The following is a 22,565-nucleotide window of genomic DNA, read 5'->3' as shown; positions in this document are numbered from 1 at the left end:
CCGATACGGGGGAATGCATCTGTACTCAATTGTGTAGACCTAACCAATCAGAGCAACGAAATAGCTTACCATGAGCTGTAGGAAAAACACATAAACCATCCTTCTTCTCCACAAATGCCTTAATATTGTTTTCTTGTCTTTATTAAAACTTATTTTGCTGTCAATATCTTGTACAACACCTGATAGTGAAATCTAAAACAACGAAACATGTAGCAGGGTAGGCTATTCAGAAAAATTGACATTTCCCCTCCTTCGTTTTTAAAAATAATTCTGTTTGCTACAAACATGTTATTCATGGGTTTCATCAGGTCCCTTTCCACAGGTGTATACAATCATGCACCTTGATTATGAATGCAGACTGCATGGTGCTTGATTAATACACCTGTGTAAAGGGACCTGATTAAACCCATGAATAGCCTAAACAGCTGGGTAAGGGTGTCGCAAACCCTTTGAGCAAACAAGTGGCCAATCAGAGTGAAATGAGGGAGCAACATGTCACAATGCAAACAGGTGGCCAATCAGAGTGAAATGAGGGAGCAACATGTCACAATGCTTAGTTCTTACCATGGAGGTATTATATATAACTGGAGAGAGTGACTAAGTCCCGCCCTCCATACAAATGAATGGTGGAGGCTAGGCTAGTAAATCCGGCCAATTCATAGTCAACGCCATATTGAACACTGGGGCTCGGATCCAGCGCCAGTCGGCTCTGACCATGCGCCAAGTTCTAAAGCTGGAAATGACGCATGAACCACGTCGATTTTTATTGGATATTCTGTAAAAAGAGAATTGCCCTCCAGTAAGAGGGTGGCGATAATGCACATACTTTGCTTGCCACGTAACAAGAAGAAGAAAAAGTTGCTCGGGAACACGCATGGAGTCCGAGTGGAGTCGCCCTGAAGCGCAACTTAATTTCATTGGATAACACAGCGGTTCTAACTAAGAGCGATCTGCTTGCTGTCCTGCTGCAAATATGCATTCGAACTTGACGTGAAATATCCGTAGTCGAACTATAAATAAACTATTCGGTTTTTAGTGCCAAGTGTAGCGCATTTTTACAGTCTATGATTAGTTTGTTTTTTATTTTATTGTTTGCCATCTCATAGCAGGTGTATTGAAGATAACGCACAGAACGGTCAGCCTGAGCGGACAATTACGTCCCCAACTCATCTAAAATGTGGTGTCTTTACTTTGAGTTGTACACCGCAGATGGTAAAGTAACGGTTAAAGAGAATGCTGTCTGCGGACTCAGCAAAAAACAGTTTACTTACGCATCCACGACGTCCAATCTTCGCGCTCACCTGTGGAGTTACCATCCAAATGAGGCAGCGGTGTCAGAGGCACAGTAGACGGCCAGAGCATCGCCAGGCGTCCAACATCGTATGATTGCATTTCCGTAAATCCTAAATTATGTCCAGGGTCTGCTATTTACTTAGGCTGCAAAGCACAGGTATTTATTTAAGGTATGCTTATTCGAGGCAGACCTTTATTTCTTACATTGTACGTTATTGTGAGACATGCGTTTTGTTTGGAGCGGCATACCAGGCTATCAAACGCAGACGATTTTCGGTTTTGGTATGGGATTTAATTTACTTTTTGACTTTTATTATATAGTTAAATGTTGAGGCTGATGGGCATTTAAATCTAGAGGGTATTTGATGATCACTGTAAAGTTTCGTGTAGTTGAAAAAGTGTTGGAATTTCCAGCTGTTTATTGCGAGACAAGGCCTTTTTCATTCATTGAACGTGCACTGTGCTCTAATGGAATCCTTATTGCATAGCGAAGTAGCCTAAATTGAGTTTTTTTTTTAATTATGCATGGTTTACTTTTTATTAAATTCGTAGGCTGGAATGCCTCGCGGCAATAATTGTGTTTAAATGTAGTAACCTAGTGCTTCAGCCTCTGGCAAGCTCCAAAGGGGGCGGCTATAGGTTGAGAGCAACGTGTTGGAGACCCATGGTGTAACGAGACAAGGTCTTTATGCCGCTGTTGTGTAATTTATTGTCTTTAATCATGTTTAGGCTACGTTTGTTCGGGACAAACAACAACGAAACAAGATCAATACAATTTTCTTTATTTGTTTATTTGTCATATGATGGATAAACAACCATAATATGCACGTCTTCTCATAGGATCCTCAAGAAATACGCACTGAATAACGTTTGGCTGTAGCCGCCGGATAGGTACCCGCCCACCAACATGTACGCGCATGAGAGCTCGTGCCCAACATGGATTTTCGTGCATGGAGCTGGTTCCAAATGCTCCATGCAGCGCCATATTTGAAAATGGCGTATGCTAACATGCCGAAGCTAATCTGCACGCTCTTGACCCCCTGGTTCTTACGGCTCCCACACACAGCTGCGTTCCGTCAATGCATGCCAGTGGGTGTTCCCGACGGTAGCTATGCAAATGTCTTGAAGTAAAACCGTAATTTGATTGGTTGGTGCCGTCCGTAGATTGGCTTGATTGGCCGGTGCCGTCTGTCGGTGCAGCAACAGCTGAACTCCTCAACGCGAGCGGCGGGAGAAACGCGACGCGACGGACCCACAATTCAGTTCGGCAACGGATCACGTGAGCCCATGTAAAGTGAATGGGATGCGTCTCCAGCAACGCGAAGCACGCAGCTGTGTGTGGGAGCCCTTAGTGATAACACCCCATGGAAATAATATGCATTTTTCCATATAGGGTCTTAGAAACCATCTGCCTAGCTTCTAGCCACAGTGATTTTGTTGCAAACAAAATCAACCTAAGCTGATGCTCCTGAACCTAAGCTCAGATGACGTGATAGACGAGGCACTGTTGCTCACCTGTCCATCAACGTAAAGCCTAATCTGATTGGTCCAAACAGCTCTGGTTCGAGCATAGTTGCTCCACAACGGAGCAATACCAGACCGAACTTCCCGACTTCAAATGTTGTGGGCGGGGCTAAGTTCGGCTGGCACCCAGGCTAAAGCAGACACACAATTTTGTGACAATTTTGACAATCGGGCCAAATTCTAGTCTGATTAGTTGTGTAGTTTTGTGCAGGCTTATTCTAGCTAATTAAAAGATGTAACAACCGATGTTTCAGCTTTGGTCAGATCAAGTTGGGTTTCTGGCGTGTCAGAATTTGTTATCACCTTGCGGTGTGAGCACAGTAATCTTGTCCAATTGAAGTACGTAGTGTGAGTTACCATATTGTATGCGACAAAATAAAAATCACAAACTGTGGTCTGGGGTCTTGAGAGGAGATTTGTTTTCCTCACATACCTGTTCAACATCGGAACAAATAGATGCAGCTTCTCCTTCCTGCTCAAGATGGGATGAAAGACCCTTATGTCTCTCCTGTTGGTTGCGTTGCTATAGGTGGACGACCAACACGACATTGCTCTGAGAACCACAGGGACACATTCGAGTTAAAGAAATGATATGAGGTTTTTGGGCAACATTAGCAAACTTTTAAGAAAAATGTGGAAATATTTTAGTAAAACTAAAATTTGTATTGTTTTTGTTTTGCGGTTCAAGAACTTCAAGAACTCCTTAACCTTATGGACCCCAGTGCCCCCGATGAGCAGGTTGGCGCCTTGAATGACAGCCTCTGCCATCGGTGTGTGAGTGTGTGTGTGTTTGTGTGTGTGAGTGTGAGAGTGTGTGTGAGTGTGTGAATGGGTAAATGTGAGGTATGACAATGTAAAGCGCTTTGGGTGTTCGCAAGAGTCGGAAAAAAAAAACGGTAGCCTATAAATGCATTCTATGTACACCTACGAGCTGATTGGTGTACACCTAAATCGAACTTGGGTGCAATTCTAGAAAATGTAGCTTCACTGTTGTTAAACCACCCTGTTACGATGCAATTTTCGCTCAACAATGGCCTAGGTATATTATGTCGAGCATTATTGTTTGGTCAAAAATAGCAAGTTTTGTCATTCACTGTCCAGTGATAATGACCTCATGCTTTAAGTTAATGGTTAAAAAGTAGACCTAGATAAAGTATATGGTAGGAGCAGGCTTCAATCAGTCTCTTATGTTACTTTTTCGAGAGTGCTTGGCCAAACTTAAATGTTAACTCAGAAAGAAAAAAGGGCCACACTTTGCATATATGTGTTTTATTGCACAGACGCGTTTCGGCTTAGCGCCTTCCTCAGTGTGCTGAAGTGGATACATGTACAACCTCACTTATTTATACCCACACCCACATAATCAACCAATGGTGATGCAGTGTCATCCCATACAATAATTCAATTAAAATGGTCCATTGCTTCTTCTGTTAATAGAATCACATCATGCACAGACCATTTACACCAATAGCACTTTTACAAAAAACATTTTTACAAAAGATATTTTTACAAGAAACAAGTCAAAGATAAGTCTTAATTCATTCCATTAGGTGTGCATGTATTCAAGTTAAATATATACCACGCCTCCCTCTGTAAAAGGCGGTTCTCACGGTCCCCTCCTCTATTAGGCTGATTGACAGTCTCCAGGCCCATAAACCTGAGTGAGTTAACATCATGACCTGCAGAATTAAAATGTTTTGCAACTGACGATTTTGTCATTCTTTCTGATGTTCGACTTATGCTCACAGATTCTGGTTTTTAATTGACGTTTTGTTTTACCCACATACAATAGCCCACAAGGGCACATCAACAGGTACACAACAAAAGAGGTTAAGCAGGTAATTCTGCCTTTTACTTTAACGTCCTGTGGGTGCTTGGATGTGTAAACAATTTTTCAGTCAGCATAAAGTTGCACGTTACACAATTAAAACAGTTAAAGTTGCCGTCTGGGATTTTAAACGAAAGACGTAGCGGGCTTGGAGCAGGGAGATATGACTGTACGAGGCGGTCTCTTAGATTGGATGCTCTTTTGTAGCAGAATCGCGGGGGATCTTGAAAAACATGACCAATTGTTGGATCACTGCTTAACATATGCCAATGACGTTGTACAGTGTGTTTCAATGTATTAGATATGTTTCCATAGGTCGACACAAAAGTGATTGGAGTGTTTGTGCTTGTAGTCGGTCTATGTGCTCTAGAAGTTATTACGTTAGTGCGTTGGGTGTTGCGCACAAGCTCAAGACAACCCTGTAATAATGTACTGTTATATCCCCTGTGTGAAAATCTTTGGCATATCTCTCCTGCTTGTCTTTCAAAAGCCTCATCGCTGTCACAAATGCGGCGTACTCTTAGTAATTGACTATAGGGTAGACTGCGTTTCAGTGCTGGCGGGTGGAAACTCCGGTAATCCAGTAACGCATTGCGATCTGTGTCTTTTCGGTAGATCTCAGTGTGTAATGAGGTGTCCTCCTTCCTGACCAGTACATCCAGAAAGGCTATGGCTTTGTGGTCAGAGTTTGAGGTAAACTGTATGGACGGCAGTCTAGTGTTGGCATAAATGTTAAAAGCTTCCAACTCCTCTTTTGTCCCTTTCCATATAAAAAATACGTCATCAATATACCTGTACCAGACTTTCAGATGTTGCTTGAATGGATTATCTGAGTAAATAAAATCCTGCTCAAATTTTCCCATAAACAGGTTTGCGTAATTGGGTGCCATTGGCGAACCCATTGCTGTGCCCTGTGTCTGCAAATAGAATTTATTCTGAAACATAAAATAATTTTTGGTCAGGACATCAGTGGCCAATGAGATTAAAAAGTCAGTATGTGGCACTTGGTGAGTCTCTAGATAGTATCTTAAAGATGCTAAACCATCTGTGTTTGGAATGTTAGTCACATCCATGGTACATAACATATCCGATGCATTTACCTCTCCTATGCTAGCCAATTTATTTAAGAAGTCAGTCGTATCCTTCAGAAAGGAGGGCAGGTTGTAGACTATTTCCTTAATGTGATAATCAATGTACTGTGAGAGAGGTTCTGTTACAGATTGATTACCCGACACAATCGGGCGGTCAGGTGGATTGTCCAGCCTCTTGTGGATTTTTGGAGAAAAGCCTCTTGTGGATTTTTCAAGAAAAACGCCTTCAGGGGAATGGATCGGAAAACCTTAAACATTTCTACTTTCAAAGTGAAAGGGTCATTTCCCTTAACAGGAACAAAGGAGAGGCCCTTGGATAATACGGAAAGCTGATCTTCACTTAGCTGTTTAGAAGAGATGTTGATGATGTTGGAGCGGTCATTTACCTCCGATTGCTTGGGTTTCTTTTTCCCCCTCCGCGTCTTGCGGTTCCGTGTTGCTCGGTCATTGGGGCGGGCATTGGAGTTTTTCCGATCCATTTGCCTGAAGGCGTTTTTCTCGAAAGGGACTGATAGACTATATAGTACTCAACAAGAGACTGAAACCCAGGAGTGCACCCCTGTCTCCAGAAAGACTGTATTTAAACCAAAAAGCACTTTTCTTCCTCCAGTCAATAACTCCTCGCTAGAGACTTTCTGCCGACTGGTAGAACAGGACACCTTCACCTGCTTGGAGAGGGAGGACTATACAATTAGGCCCAACCTCTTAACTTCTGAAAAAGAAGCATTAAAGCAACTAATGTCGGACAATGATATCGTTATTAAAACTGCAGACAAGGGTGGCTCTATTGTGATCCAGGACAAGTCGTCTTATGTTGCAGAGATTGAGAGACAACTCCTTGATGAAAATGCATACATGCGTCTATCTGCTGATCCAACCATGAACTTTAACAACAAGATAAAGTCTAAATTGAAAAAAGCACTTTGTGAGTAATTTATTGATGATAAGGAGTATAAATATTTGTTACAGATTAACCCAGTAAAACCAGTCATTTACACTCTTCCAAAAATCCACAAGAGGCTGGACAATCCACCTGGCCGCCCGATTGTGTCGGGTAATCAATCTGTAACAGAACCTCTCTCACAGTACATTGATTATCACATTAAGGAAATAGTCTACAACCTGCCCTCCTTTCTGAAGGATACGACTGACTTCTTAAATAAATTGGCTAGCATAGGAGAGGTAAATGCATCGGATATGTTATGTACCATGGATGTGACTAACATTCCAAACACAGATGGTTTAGCATCTTTAAGATACTATCTAGAGACTCACCAAGTGCCACATACTGACTTTTTAATCTCATTGGCCACTGATGTCCTGACCAAAAATTATTTTATGTTTCAGAATAAATTCTATTTGCAGACACAGGGCACAGCAATGGGTTCGCCAATGGCACCCAATTACGCAAACCTGTTTATGGGAAAATTTGAGCAGGATTTTATTTACTCAGATAATCCATTCAAGCAACATCTGAAAGTCTGGTACAGGTATATTGACGTATTTTTTATATGGAAAGGGACAAAAGAGGAGTTGGAAGCTTTTAATATTTATGCCAACACTAGACTGCCGTCCATACAGTTTACCTCAAACTCTGACCACAAAGCCATAGCCTTTCTGGATGTACTGGTCAGGAAGGAGGACACCTCATTACACACTGAGATCTACCGAAAAGACACAGATCGCAATGCGTTACTGGATTACCGGAGTTTCCACCCGCCAGCACTGAAACGCAGTCTACCCTATAGTCAATTACTAAGAGTACGCCGCATTTGTGACAGCGATGAGGCTTTTGAAAGACAAGCAGGAGAGATATGCCAAAGATTTTCACACAGGGGATATAACAGTACATTATTACAGGGTTGTCTTGAGCGTGTGCGCAACACCCAACGCACTAACGTAATAACTTCTAGAGCACATAGACCGACTACAAGCACAAACACTCCAATCACTTTTGTGTCGACCTATGGAAACATATCTAATACATTGAAACACACTGTACAACGTCATTGGCATATGTTAAGCAGTGATCCAACAATTGGTCATATTTTTCAAGATCCCCCGCGATTCTGCTACAAAAGAGCATCCAATCTAAGAGACCGCCCGTACAGTCATATCTCCCTGCTCCAAGCCCGCTACGTCTTTCGTTTAAAATCCCAGACGGCAACTTTAAGTGTTTTAATTGTGTAACGTGCAACTTTATGCTGACTGAAAAATCGTTTACACATCCAAGCACCCACAGGACATTCAAAGTAAAAGGCAGAATTACCTGCTTGACCTCTTTTGTTGTGTACCTGTTGACGTGCCCTTGTGGGCTATTGTATGTGGGTAAAACAAAACGTCAATTAAAAACCAGAATCTGTGAGCATAAGTCGAACATCAGAAAGAATGACAAAATCGTCAGTTGCAAAACATTTTAATTCTGCAGGTCATGATGTTAACTCACTCAGGTTTATGGGCCTGGAGACTGTCAATCAGCCTAATAGAGGAGGGGACCGTGAGAACCGCCTTTTACAGAGGGAGGCGTGGTATATATTTAACTTGAATACATGCACACCTAATGGAATGAATGAAGACTTATCTTTGACTTGTTTCTTGTAAAAATGTCTTTTGTAAAAATGTTTTTTGTAAAAGTGCTATTGGTGTAAATGGCCTGTGCATGATGTGATTCTAACAGAAGAAGCAATGGACCATTTTAATTGAATTATTGTATGGGATGACACTGCATCACCATTGGTTGATTACGTGGGTGTGTATGTGGGTGTGGGTATAAATAAGTGAGGTTGTACATGTATCCACTTGAGCACACTGAGGAAGGCGTTAAGCCGAAACGCGTCTGTACAATAAAACACATATATGCAAAGTGCGGCCCTTTTTTTCTTTCTGAGTAAAAAGTAGACCTACACATTTAATATACCATCTATAGAGCTACATCAGTAATTTCAGGCCTCCTGACAATATAAATATCGAAAAGAATGCACACCCTCCGAGGTGCTGGTAAGGGAAAATGCTGCACTCTATCTCTTAATTCTTTTACTCCAACGTTTCGGCCTGAAACGTTGAAATAAAAGAATTAAAAGAGAGAGTGTGCGGCAACCAAGTTTTTCTTAGACCTCCTGACAATAACAGCGTAATGGACAGCGTTGTCATCTCTGCCATTACACCTCTGCACTTAAGATGAGTACATTTAAAGTGCCATTACACCTCTGCATGCACTTAAGATGAGTACATTTAAAGTGTCATTACACCTCTGCACGCACTTAAGATGAGTACATTTAAAGTGCCATTACACCTCTGCACTTAAGATGAGTACATTTAAAGTGCCATTACACCTCTGCACTTAAGATGAGTACATTTAAAGTGCTATTACACCTCTGCATGCACTTAAGATGAGTACATTTAAAGTGCCATTACACCTCTGCACTTAAGATGAGTACATTTAAAGTGTAATTCCGGCAAAAATTGAGCCAATTGGGTGCTTTTCTGCATTACAGTTTTTCTCCATTGGTTTGGCTCATTTCTTGAAACAGAAATTACATTCTCAAAATAACATGGACAAACCTCCAAACCACTTGGCAATTGTTCACAACAGAATAGGATTTCTCATTAATTTATCAAATTGCAAATGTCTTAGTACTTTAGCAAATGTCTCACTACATCTTTGCAAATGATTAAGTACAGGTATCCTACATTTAGCACAATTTCCAAGTGAATAGATCTTGTTGATCTAAACTGATTATTGGTTCTCAGTCTAATGGTTGTTCTCTCCAAAACATGTCAGCATCATTTCATTGTATAAATCATCACATGCACAATAGTCTGTTCGATTGTCAAAATTAGTCAAGAACATAATACCATATATATAATATATATCTTTTTTACAGCACTGCAGGCTACATATAATTTTCCTTGTTTTTTGTTTATGTGTTTATATTGCACTATATTGCACTACATTTTCTTTTCACAGTTTTTCTCAGTCACTTTGGTACATTTCTCAGATCAGAATTTAAATTCTCAAAACTACCTGTTCAATCTTCGCATCATTGTGTCACTTGTGCACATCAAAAAGGCAGTTTCTCATTTCTCTACTCTTACCGTAAAATCCTATTTTTTTTTCTTTTTCCATTTTATACACAATTATATTCTGTTATCTAGACAAAAAACAAGTACAGTAACCATTGTCAATGAAGGACTGGGCTAAGACTGAGACATGAGGGATATTTCATTGGTGACAAAACATCTAAACAAAACATTTTGACTTGCAGTGCTTACACAATTCCAAAGGGACCATGCATTTTGGGGGCACTGACTATTTATATGAGAAAGAATTTAAGTTTTGACACATGAGTGAACTGTTTTGGGAGAGATATGAGCTTTTGCAGGTGAACCATGGTGTTGTGCTGAACCATCCAGGTTATTTTGGCAAAACCACCAAGAGTGTTGAAAATGTCTGGTCTGTTTCAAGAAATGAGCCAAAGCAATTGAGAAGGATCTTTGCTATTTTTGTGGCACTGACTCTTTATATGTGAAAGGAATTTAGTTTTGAAGCATGATTGAAAGGTTTTGGGAGAGTTATGAGCTTTTGAAAGTGAGCATTGGTGTTGTGCTGAACTATAAGACCGTTTTGCCAAATGATCTTATTGTTTTGAGAATGTAATTTCTGTTTCAAGAAATTAATTCAATTCAATTTCAATTTATTGTGCTTATATAGCGCCAAAACATTACACATGTATCATGGCGCTTTACAGAATGTAGGCAATCAGAGAAAAAGAAAAGAGGGAGAAAAGAAAAGGAAGAAAGAAAGAAGGAAGGAAGGAAGGCCCATGGGTAACCGGGGCGAGGAAAAACTCCTTAGAGTTGGAGATGCATATAGGAAGAAACCTCGAGCAGATCCACGACTCAAGGGCCTGACCCATCTGCCTAGGGTCAATACGGATATAGTAAGGTCTATAAACAATGACAAAAGCATATGACAGTCAGGTGTGGAGAGAAGGACATGGTGTTTAAAGCACCTGAGGTGAAGGTTACAGAAGGTGGGATGATTACGTGTCCGGTATGAAAAGCATAATAATGATTTAGTGAGAGAAAGTGCAATAGTCCGGCGTCGGAATTGCCCAGGAAATTAGCCAAACCAATGGAGAAAAACTGTAAAACACATCAAATAAGCCATGGAGACAGTAATTTTCTAACTAAAGTTTATTGCAGAAGACTGTTAAGAACATTTACCCTACCAGCACCGCAGTCACGCTATCCGGAGAAATTCTTTTGGATAGCGTGACTACGGTGCTGGTAGGGGGACAGTTGGTAAGTGTTCTTAACAGTCTTAAACTCCGGGTTCGCTAACTACTGTAGGTGGTTGGTGCTTAGTTTTATGAGTAGGAATGCCGGAATTACACTTTAAGTTAAGGTTAAGTTAAGTTGGAGGTTGGTGAGGTATAAATATAGTGGGTCAAACCTGTCAAACTAATGCAATTAAGATGTTGACAACTACAACATTTCCATGAACGTCCCTTCAACGAAAAGTCTTGACCTGTCGTTCCAACCAAACTCTTTGTTATTGATCGTTGTTTATCTTTATAAAAACAAAAAATCCATGAATAACGATTCCAACTACCAAGATTGGGATGGATGTTAGCCAACAAGCCTATTCGGAAGGATATGTTGAAATCATACAACTTGTGTTTGATGGTCATGTGACTCACTAAGGATCCTTAGCTGTGTTATGTGTGTGTTGTTGTTTTTGTCCGCAACACTGCTTTAGACTCCCGTATATTTAATGGTCTTCTTCAGGGTCTTTTTTTTTTTTTTTTTTGACCCAGCAGGGTCGAAACGTTGCCTTTGTACATTAAAGGAACCATATGTAAGAAATGTATTTCAATTAATCAAAAATGGCCCTGAAATGTCACTAGACATTAAGATATCATGTTAATTTCAAATACTTGTATCACTGACAACAATAGTCCAGCCAGGATATTGTCATTTAAAAAGTGAAGTTGCAGCCCTCAACTGATGTTGATGTTGTGTTTTGTCATGTCATGTTGTGTTTTGGCCTGATGCGCCACCCTCCACCTATCTACTAATCACGAAGTCAGTAGTGTTTCAGCATCCGGGTTGGCAATCTCGAGTCAGGGGGGAGGAGGAGGGGATAAACCAGTCTACAGTAATTTGAAAGTGATTACAGTACCAGTTTTGCCCACAATTTTACATATGGTTCCTTTAAATATACGGGAGTCTAAAGCAGTGTTGCGGACATTATTTTTTCACTTGGGTAGGTTTTTATTTTGTCCTGCACCTGCCAGAAGGTGGGATGTGCACACTATAACTTTTTGTTGAACGTTGTGTTGTTGTTTTTTTCCAAAGTTGAATCTGAAGAAGGCTTCACGGCCAAAACTTTAAAAAAGAGTGTACAAAACTATCTTGTTATTTTTTTATATTATTAGAGAAAAAAAATCCTTGACCTCTGTCCCTTCCAGATGTCTAGGAAAGCGTAGTCCATGTCCTTGTTCTGTGGAATAATCACAGACAGTGATTATAATGTGCTCTGGTAAAGTCATACAGCAAGGCACCAACACTATCATAATATCACTTTCATGGGCTTCATATGCTGATAAAACCTTTAAAAAAATGAGCAACGGGTCATTGCTTAACTGCTTGCCTTAACCAGAGACTTTCTAATGAGGAGACACAGCACTCAAAAAATCCTCCATAGAAATGTATGGGGTTAGTTGTCTACACATATCACACCCCTTCCGCGGCAAAACATTGACATGGAGCAAGGTTGGTGTAGTGAAGCCTTGCGCACGCGTATTTCTGCCAAAATAGATGCCCGAAATAGCTGAAATTCTGCCAAAATAGATACCCTTTCACCAGCTCTTATAAGATATAAGGCTAATCCATAAACTCTAGCCTTGTTTGTTTGTGCCACTTTGATAACACAATAACAATACTATGCATAATATTAAGTTGTTACAAGCAGTTATTCATTTCTTATATTAAAAAGGAGATATCAACAATGAACCTGGAACCTGCCAGCCTCTCCCTCTATATCTCAAGATGCGTTCCCAATTAATTCGAGTAATTAATGTTCAAGTTAGATCTGCTGCATGATCATCATCCTTCATGGGCGTAGATTTAGGGTGGGACGCTCATGACTAGTCCTAACCAATATTTTAAGATGACAAAATTGTCCCCACCAATATTTTAGCGAACTCATTTGTGCTGCTGATCATTCCGACAGCCAGCACGACAGTACAAGAAACGTCGTCATTTGATTGGCTGAAAAAACGAGGGGGAGGGGGAAGGGTTATCTGACACGCATGCTGCACTGGTATTCAAGCGAGCAGGTGTGTCAACGACAACGTTAAGTTACCAGGGCTGTCTGTCAATACATAGGGCTACCCCATAAAAGGCCAGAGTGAAACATTTTGATATTCCCTTTTCCCTTCAGCATACAAACCCCTTTTTGTGGTGTGTAGATCAGCTATGTACGGTGGCCTGGAAGGGCAAAAAAATTATTATTTACAAGATTAAAAACAAATTTACAAGTTTTTTAAAATGATTTACAAGTTTTTTTTAACAAATGTACAATGTTTTAATCAAATTTACATTTTTAACACAATTTTAAACAAATTTACAAGTTTTACACAAATTTACAATGAGTGAACACATTTACAAGTTTTTAAACAAATGTACGTTTTTTACGGAAAGGGTAGGTACAATAGACGGAAGTAGCTAGTGGCTTCCACTCATAGCTTCCACTACGTTGGAACTGCAACCATAGACATAATATACATAGACGCCGCATTGGCTGCTGGAAACAAGAAATGCGGCCGCCATCTTGGACCTGTCATACTCCTCATTGCGTTGCAGCAGAAAACACAAGATGACAGCACTGTTCAGCATGTTCCTGCTCAAATCGGCGGACCATACTCGGGGGATTTACTTTTCACAAGTAAGATTTAACATTACCGTACTATTGGTTGTATTTTGTATTTTCGAACAATGTGGCCTGTATCATAGCTACATGTATGACCTTTGCAGCAAAAAAAAACGCGTGAAAATCTGTTCGGTATTTAGTGAGATATGATTAAGCTCATCGCACCGGCCAAACAGATTACACTGAGTGGAGTGGATGACCGGTCCAAGATGGCGGCTCCACGTCTCGTCAGCGCTAGTAGGGAGTAGCGGTCGATGCAGCGTCTATAGTATATTATGTCTATGACTGCAACAGCCAATGCACTATTTTTTACAGTCTATGGTATCACCCGCCCGGAGCGGTAGATAAAACACCCGCCTTCACAATCTTTGGTATCACCAGAGCCAGGTATCACCATGTTCTGCCCCTACTGCGGCACCCCTACCAACCGTGACCATTTCTGCCAGAAATGTGGCAAAAGCCTAACATTTCTGCCCTATGGAGACGACAAGGCATCAAGTTCCGCGGTAGAAGACGGCGAAATACCAACGGCTTCAGCAAATGGTAAGTAGGCTACTTTCTTAGTTAAACCAAAGTCCTGAGTCTCTGGTTAAACTAGCTAACAACAACAACTAGCAGCTAGCTTCCTCGCCAGTACAGGTGACGGAGGTGATTTTATACATGATACGAAGATGTGCCTTTTTCGCATTGGTAGTGGCAGCTAAAAACAGAAAGTCGGCAGTTCAGGGAAATGCCTTCTCGCTTGTTTATTTTTCCTGCTTTATTCGTTGGAATGTTGGGTCCGTATGAGCCGTCCGGAAAGTCTGAGTGAATATAACTAGCATGTTTGCTAGCGGGAAACAAAGTCTAAACAAAGTATTTATTTAATATAAGTAACAATTGCATTGATCATTAATGGCCATGTCTTCTGTTGATAACACTGAACAAGTCCGTGATCGTTAAGAACCAATGTTAATCCCTGCTAATTTCAGCGAGGTGTCCAACATACAAGCAATTCCTGAGCTACAAAGCAATGAAGTCTAAAGAAAGAACCGAACGAGGTAGCACAAGAAGACCAGCCTTGACCCAGGCCAAGAAACAAGTTCAGGTAAAGGCAAATTGACCTAAAATATGAACATAATGCAAAAAAAAACACACAGTCACACATGACATTCACGTACACAAGATGCTTGAAGAATGTCTTGTGCAGGCCTATTAACATTAGTATTTTTCACATTGTCTTAGATAAACATTGGATTGATGCTTCGTCATGGAGTAGATCTTAAACCCGTGAGAGGGAAAACGCTCCCATTATTTACCATCCCTGAGGTAGCAGCAGCTGACCTTCTCAAAAAAGCTGTACAGAAATTAAAAACCTTCAACAAAGATATGACTGATGGACCCTATCGTCTTCTTTTTCCCGATGGGTCAGAGGTAGTTGTTGTCCCTGGGACAAAAACGCCATTCATTTTATCCGAGTACAAAAAAGAAATTGGCAAGGCATATTGCCGTATCACACTTTTTGTCTGCCCGGATGAGCATTTTAAAGAAGGTTTGTGGATCTGGTAATATTTATGTATTCTTCATTGTTGTAATATAATATTACATAACATATATTTACACATATTTACATTACATATTTTTTTTTCACATTTGCATTTAGGGCTGGGCAATATATCGAGATATGTAGATATTGTGAAGTATTTGAGACAATACCTCCATATCGATATTTCATCCTTTTTTGATGTTGCCTTACGACCACTATTTGGGCGGTTTGCTCCACTTTACGCCTAGACAAGCACAAAGCTCTGCTGCTCAACCCCACCCCTTGCATGTAAACATAGCCTTCTCCCACGCACAATGACGCATCACAACAAACTTTTGATTTACTTTTGAATTGATAGTTGAGTTCAAACTAAACACTTTTGGGATATGAGTTTTGGTCCATATCGCCCAGCCCTATTTACATTGCTGTGATTTGTACAATCATAATGTTAGATGTCAGTCATTATCATAATAATGTGTTTTGATCCTTTTTGAATGTAGCATATGCTGCTCCTGATTCCGATTCCGACTCGGACTCAGAGGTAAATGTAAGAACCAGGAGGTCTGTCGAATTCAGTGAGGCTGATACTGTGGTGAGATATGAAACAAGCGGTTTAGTTAAGATTAGTACTGACCGACGCCAGATTTAGAAATCAACATTAGAATGTTCCTTTAGTTTATATATCTGTGCTTTACATGATCAGAATTGTTTGTACTACAATATTACGAAAAATGTAGTAGTTTGTTGTATTTAATTGTATTTCTTCCACTTCAGCTTTGTGAAAGTACACCCAAACACCAAGTCGAGCAAGAAGTGTAAGTTCTAATTTCTCAATTTCAGTTATTTATCTGTAAGACGGTAATGTTATCAGATGACAGAATTGGAATAGCCCCAGGCTGTATGACCATAGAAAACTAATAATATGGAGCGAATATTATGAAGGCTATTATAGATTACCATAACTTGTGTACTTTTCTCTTCCTCTCAATTTCACCATTTTAGAACGGCATCTACAAACAACACTGGGCAGGTATTGAAGCACATGTCCCTTACATTTCTTTTTTAGTCTATTGTTCAGGGTTCCTATTCAGTTTTGAGAATAATGGAAATGCATGGGATTTGATTCTACGTCCTTTTGACAGACGTGAGAGTATTAGTGAGGAAGGCTGGTTGTGTGGATAGCCTGGCAAATGCTTGATTTACTTGTTGTGGTGTTAAGTGCTTACATCGATTACAAAAGTGTATGCCGATGATCAGTAGTATTTTGTGTTTGACAATGATATATCCTGTCACTTTCCTTTCAGATAGTCATATCTGATTCTGAGGATTGTCCGGATCCACCTAAACTGGCCATGTCTAATTACTACAGGTATGCATACATACATAATACATGTTATGTGGCATTGTAGCCAATTAATGTAGAATTATGTCACCAATTAATGCAGAAAACCAAATGATTAATATACTTTTGCTTTCACTGTAAGTACAGTGTTTGCTAAGGTTAGAAAGCTTCTTGTCTGGCTCAACCTTTACAGCACATACACATGTGTGTATGCTCCACAAACCGAGGAGGAGGAGAAAGAGGATGACATGGAGGAAGAGGATGACATGCCTGTTCCTATGAATGTAGCAGACAATACAATGTAAGTTGGTAACTGCAAAGAAATATAACTTTTATTATAATGATTTTTTAAGATTGAATGTGCAACATGGTCCTTATTAGACATTTCATAGCCATGTCCTACTCAACCCAACTTATGTTTTACCTACATTATAAATCAAGCTACATGTCTGCCATTCACTTAGAGCCTGTTTACACTTGTCTCTAGAATGTGTCTTGGATAATCCTATCACAAGTGGTTTGTTCTACATACAAGTGTAAACAATCACCAAGACGCATTGGAATCCGATCAGCAAACCACCTTGAGATACATGTATCCACATAAGTTCTGTAGTATAAACACACAATGCGTCTTGATGCGTCTTCTATGGTGACGCAATAGACAATGTAGTATGTAATAATAGACAGAATGTAGTGCGTTAGCAATCACTCTGGTGCATGAGTTTATAAAGTCAAGATCCTTCATCAGCCGTCCATAAGCAGTCAGAAACGTAACAGCTCGAACAGAAATGGCTCTGATTAATTCTAGTGTAGTTGTGGTGGAGTGTGAGTGAGACAAGACATTTCCATCAAAAAATTAAATCTGTGTCGGTCTGTCGGAGCGACTTGTAACCTATTGACAATTCAGTTGATTGTGCACATCTAGACTGCTCAAACCTTTTGTGTAATTCAGTAAAATAAATAAAATTTTAGAATGCACATCCAATCTTAATTGATCAGCTGAGATTCATATAAGAACACGAGTGTAAACATCTATGCGTCTCGGCGGACCACTTGTGATCGGATAGCTCAAGACACATTCCAATGAAGTGTAAACAGGCTCTTAGTCAATTAAGCCCACTTCTATGCGAAGTCAGCCATGTTGGTGTACAGGCAGTCTAGCATGTCTGTATATTGAGGGGACAAAGATGGAATCCTACATGTCAAAGTAGCCTTTCACATCACAAAAAGTTACTTTTTATGTTGCTTGCTATTTTCATTAATGCAAGACCCTTTTGTGTAACTGTAGGAAGGACTCCGGCATTACAGTACCGGATATCATCTATGATCTTTCACAAACTATTTATCATGGAAGAGTCAGCCGGTTCAACGTTTGCCGATCAAACATTTGGGATGGAGCACTCCGAGGGTTTAAGCGTACCACATATTCTGAAACATGACATGTTAGTCAGATTCACCGATGACTCTGGTGTTTTTGAAGATGCCGTTGATACAGGTGGTCCAAAACGAGAGTTTTTAACTCTCCTAATGAGCCATCTGAAAGATCGCCCGATTTTCACTGGACCAGAAGGGCATCGTTACATTACCTATAATGCAAAGGGTATGCATGGTTTTGTACTTACACATTTATATGATTTATATTCCCCTTTACTTTTAAATAGCTCCAGTCACCAACCACTTGAATTTATGCTTAGTTGTCTCAAAGGACAAATCCGGCGCAAAATGACCCATAGCCCTCCTTACTTTCAGTTTCAGTTTACTATGCCCCATTGGGTCTGCTTTAAGCTGCCTGTCCATAACTTGGCCTATTTTGTTCCTCCTATCCCGGGGATATATGCACCCCACCCAGCTGTTCCGCAGCGAGGCCCACTTGAAATGTTCTCATTCTTTTTCCTATGAGCTGCATGTGGTGAGCTTGAACAACAGGGCTATAGGTCATTTTGTGCCGTATTTGTCCTTTAAAGGAGTACTTCACCGATTTGAATTAAGCTTTGAATAATTAGAAACCTGGTTGTAGTTTTGAAAATGAATGAATGATTTTAATTTGCAGCTGTCAGGGAGGATGAGTACTACATGGCAGGGAAGATGATTGCAGTTTCTGTTATACATGGCGGTCCAGGCCCTCATTTCCTGTCAGAGGACTTTGTCCTTTACCTTGCAGGCCAGCCATCTTTCAAAGCTACTGTTGATTTAATAACTGATGAGGACATAGGGCAAGCTTTGCGAGAGGTAGGAAAAGAATAGGTGTTCCGACCTTGCCACACCCAGAAAGCCAGAGTGGTTTAGAAACAGAGTGGTGACACTTCGGCGTTGGATATCATTCATTTGCACTGCTTACAATAAAAAAATATCACAGAATTGGTCTAATCTATGACTTTGTATTATCCTTGCGCTGTCTGTGAAATAATAAAATAGTGAAGGTAGGCTTTTTTGTAACTATGAACCAGGTTGGCCCCGATAGCCAATCATATCGATAGTTCCACATTTTCTGATGAGCAATGACTGTCGCAACTCTGTTTCTATATGGCTCTGCTGAAAACTATATGTAGGGCATGATTTATTTATGAGCACATGTACTGTATACATGTACTGTATCTTCCATTATGTGATTTAACCACAAATGGGATCAAAAGAGATTGAAGAGATACTGTAGAAATGGTGTGTATACTCCATGTTTCTTGGTATTTTCTGTCTTCTAGATTGAGAGTGCTACTTCCATGGAACTTCTCTTAAACTGCACTCTTAAACACCACACCATGTTGCAGACTGCAGGATGCTTGAGATCTGTGATGTCCCTTGAGGACAAGATGACCATTGTGTCCGACTTCCTGAGATGGTTTATCATTGACCGCAACGTGTGTGTGATTGACAGGTATTAAAGGACGCTGACTAGAAAGCATGCTTAAAAAGATAAGAAAAATGGTTTAGAACGAATTTGATGTAGGAATTCCACCATCCCAATGACTCTTGACCTGCTAGATAAGGTAGAAAGGTAAATTAAGCTAAAATTGCTGAATAGTTCCTCCTTAATCTATGTAAAACATTTCATTGTTAACTTTAAGTTTAGGTATGGACATGTTTTTGGCTTCTTTGTTCGTTGGAATTTTGCATGCAGATTAGTGACATGTAAATTGGGAAAATAATCTGTCTGTCACGTGTCCTCTTCAGGTTTAAAGCAGGACTCTCAGCTCTTGGATTGGACAGTGCACTGCAGCAGTACCCAACACTGCTGTCCCCCGTCCTGTGTCACGTAGAAAAGCAGCTCACTGCTGAGGTACTGGAGAATCTCTTCAGACCAGACTTAAGTCCATTGGGGAGCAACAGGAGGGCCAGAGAGGGAAGAACCCTAGGATTTTGGGCTGACTACCTCCTCGATTGTCAAGGTTTGCAAAAATAAAGTGCAAAGTACACTGTATTTTTAGTAAAAGTACTTTATAAGGAATTCAATAACACACATGTTTAAGCAAGCACTCCGATTGGTCAATTCCCATTCTAGAGCGTGTTAAAATGCCTGATGAAAGAACGGACAGGAAGAACGTGCCTAATTACACACAGTGTCTGAAAGTATCGCTACGCTAACTAGCCGAAACTACCATCATGAGCCTAGTTTCTAAACAACGTTCAACTGTTACGCCCTGTAACTTCGCAAAATTCATTTTTGTGTCCGCTCTCTGGCCTCCAACTCGGGCAGAAAGCTTGAATTTGAGGGCAAATTAACCCACAGTATGAAAATATTGTACAATATTGTTGATAATGAAGATTGTTTGTGTTATTGAATCACAATCTTACACGAGATAGCGTTCTTGATTGTCATTATTGGTACGCGAAGCACAGGACTTAGGAACTCGGTGCTTGCGATTGTACAGTTCCTAAGTCCTGTGCTTCAAGTACCAATAATGACAATCAAGAACGCCATCTTGTGTAAGATTTCTTAATTCAACTTTTTAACACTGACCAGGATATTTGTAAACAATTCTATTAATTTATAGAAGGCCAGGCTGCTGTATCAGTGGAAGAAGTGCTCATGTTTGCCACTGGACTGAATTCTCTCTCCCCATCTGGGCTGATCCCGCAGCCAAAACTGGAATTCATTGAAGATTCACCATATCCAATGGCCAATACATGTGCTAACACAATGAAATTGCCACAGTTAGATCATTTCGAACTCTTCAAATCCAATATGGATTTTGGTATTCAGAACGCTCCTGGTTTTGGCTGCTTCTAAACCGAATTAGGGTTGTATTAGTGTACACCCATTTACCTGTTCAGGATCAGTAAACAATGTTCTTTTTTACTGTAATGTTAAAATGGAGTTTATGTGAATGTCTTCAAATGAAATATGTTATGTATATGTAATATGAAATATATGTTTAATATGAGTATGTACAATGAGTGTTAATTGAATTTTCTTTGAATTTCAGAGACAGAGGGGAGGGAGTATGTTAAAGTAAGAGGGAGAAAGAGAGGGTGAGGGTGTCTGCAGTGTTTAAGAATTTGTAAGAATAACATGGGGAAATAATCAAATAAATGGATTTGTAAACATTTATGTTTAATTGATTTTTACTGTGTATACTCAATATACTCAGCTGTGCAATTACAGCTGTCCAATTTCTTTGAGCCGTAGATATAGTTCTGATGCAGACTCCCAGTTCCCTGGCCGCTGTAATTGGAAGTGCTCCATTACATATTCCAAGTACTCCTGAATGTTTGCATCACCACATGGAGGCAGAGATGGATTTGCTTCTGGAAACGCATCCAGTTTTTCCAGGTCAACCCCAAAGCCACAGTCTCTGGAGCCAAATCTAAATTGAGATGTGTATCTTTAAAATCCATGTACATTTGACAGAAATTAAATATATAGTTATAGGGAAGTAAGCCACCACCCACATTACCTGTGTGGCAGGTGAAACAACTCAACTGGGTCGCGGAGACATGCCAGGTGGGGCGCGAACTGACGTGAAAAACAGGAGTTTTTTTATTTATTTTTTTATCTGTAGCCTGGGCCCAGGTAGCACCCGATGCGCAATGGACGCACTGTGTTATTCACAGGGAAGCGCTCGTGTCAAGGCAGCTTAGTTAGTCCCGACCTACATGAGATTTTGAACGTTGTTGTGAGAGTGGTGAATTTCATCAAAACCCGGCCCTTAAAAGCGCGTCTATTCTCTGCACTTTGCGAAGAGATGGTAGCTGACACAAAAGGCTGTACTGTTTCACAGCGAGGCAAGGTGGCTTTGAGATTTCTGAGCGAAATCGCTAAAACATCTGATTGGGAGCCACTCTTGTGATCCCATGTATTAAACAGTAGGCCTACATCACATCCCTGCAGTTTATTTCAAAAATATTTCCCAACCGTGCTCAGTATGACTGGATTATGGATCCATTTAATGCAGCATGTTGGTATTTCATTGAATATATTGTACAATGCTGTAAAATGGCCTATGCTTCCTAATATGCTGCTGGAAAACAGAAATATGTGTGTTATGTATTTATTTATTATTATATCTGCAGCACCAGCTGATTTTAACTCTGTTGAAGAGGATATATTTAGAACTTGTCATTATTTCAATAAATTTGACCATTTTAAGCTTGACCTACCACTTTCTTAGAGCGATGAGGGACAGGTGGGGCTCGAGAATGCACCCTTGATCAAAGTGGGGAATGAAAGAAAAAGTTTGAGAACCACTGACCTAGGCATTGGCTACTCTGGATTAACCTACATTTGCAAATGTAGCCTATAGGAATTAGTCTATAGTTCTAGACATATTTTCGTAACTAGAGTATTTTTGTGTTAGGAAATACATTGAGGGAAGTGGGATTGAATTTAACATCACATACCTTGACCTTCTAAATATGGACCACCATGACTCAATTCGTTGATTGCTAGTGGATGTGCCATACATATGGCTGGACGCACCAGCGAAGTGGTCAGTGTGCTGGTGACGTAGGGTGGACTGAATTGTTGCCATGGTGCCGTTCTCTGTTCCGCAATCAGTCCGCAGTCTCATTGGGACCAGCCCAAGAGATCG

The 22,565-nt window shown here is 40.3% G+C and overlaps 1 pseudogene; it reads left to right on the top strand.

Annotated features, from left to right (window-relative positions):
* The first annotated feature begins 14,067 nt into the window (after nucleotides 1-14,067).
* Nucleotides 14,068-19,936, top strand: LOC143117256 (G2/M phase-specific E3 ubiquitin-protein ligase-like; annotated as a pseudogene).
* The last annotated feature ends 2,629 nt before the right edge of the window (nucleotides 19,937-22,565 follow it).

Source organism: Alosa pseudoharengus, unplaced genomic scaffold (genome assembly GCF_046254945.1).
Source record: "Alosa pseudoharengus isolate Yale_2024_CS ecotype anadromous, Long Island Sound unplaced genomic scaffold, YU_APseudo_1.1 YU_APseudo_1.1_scf_1, whole genome shotgun sequence".
Lineage (NCBI taxonomy): Eukaryota > Metazoa > Chordata > Actinopteri > Clupeiformes > Clupeidae > Alosa > Alosa pseudoharengus.
This window is presented reverse-complemented; position numbering and strand designations above follow the sequence as displayed.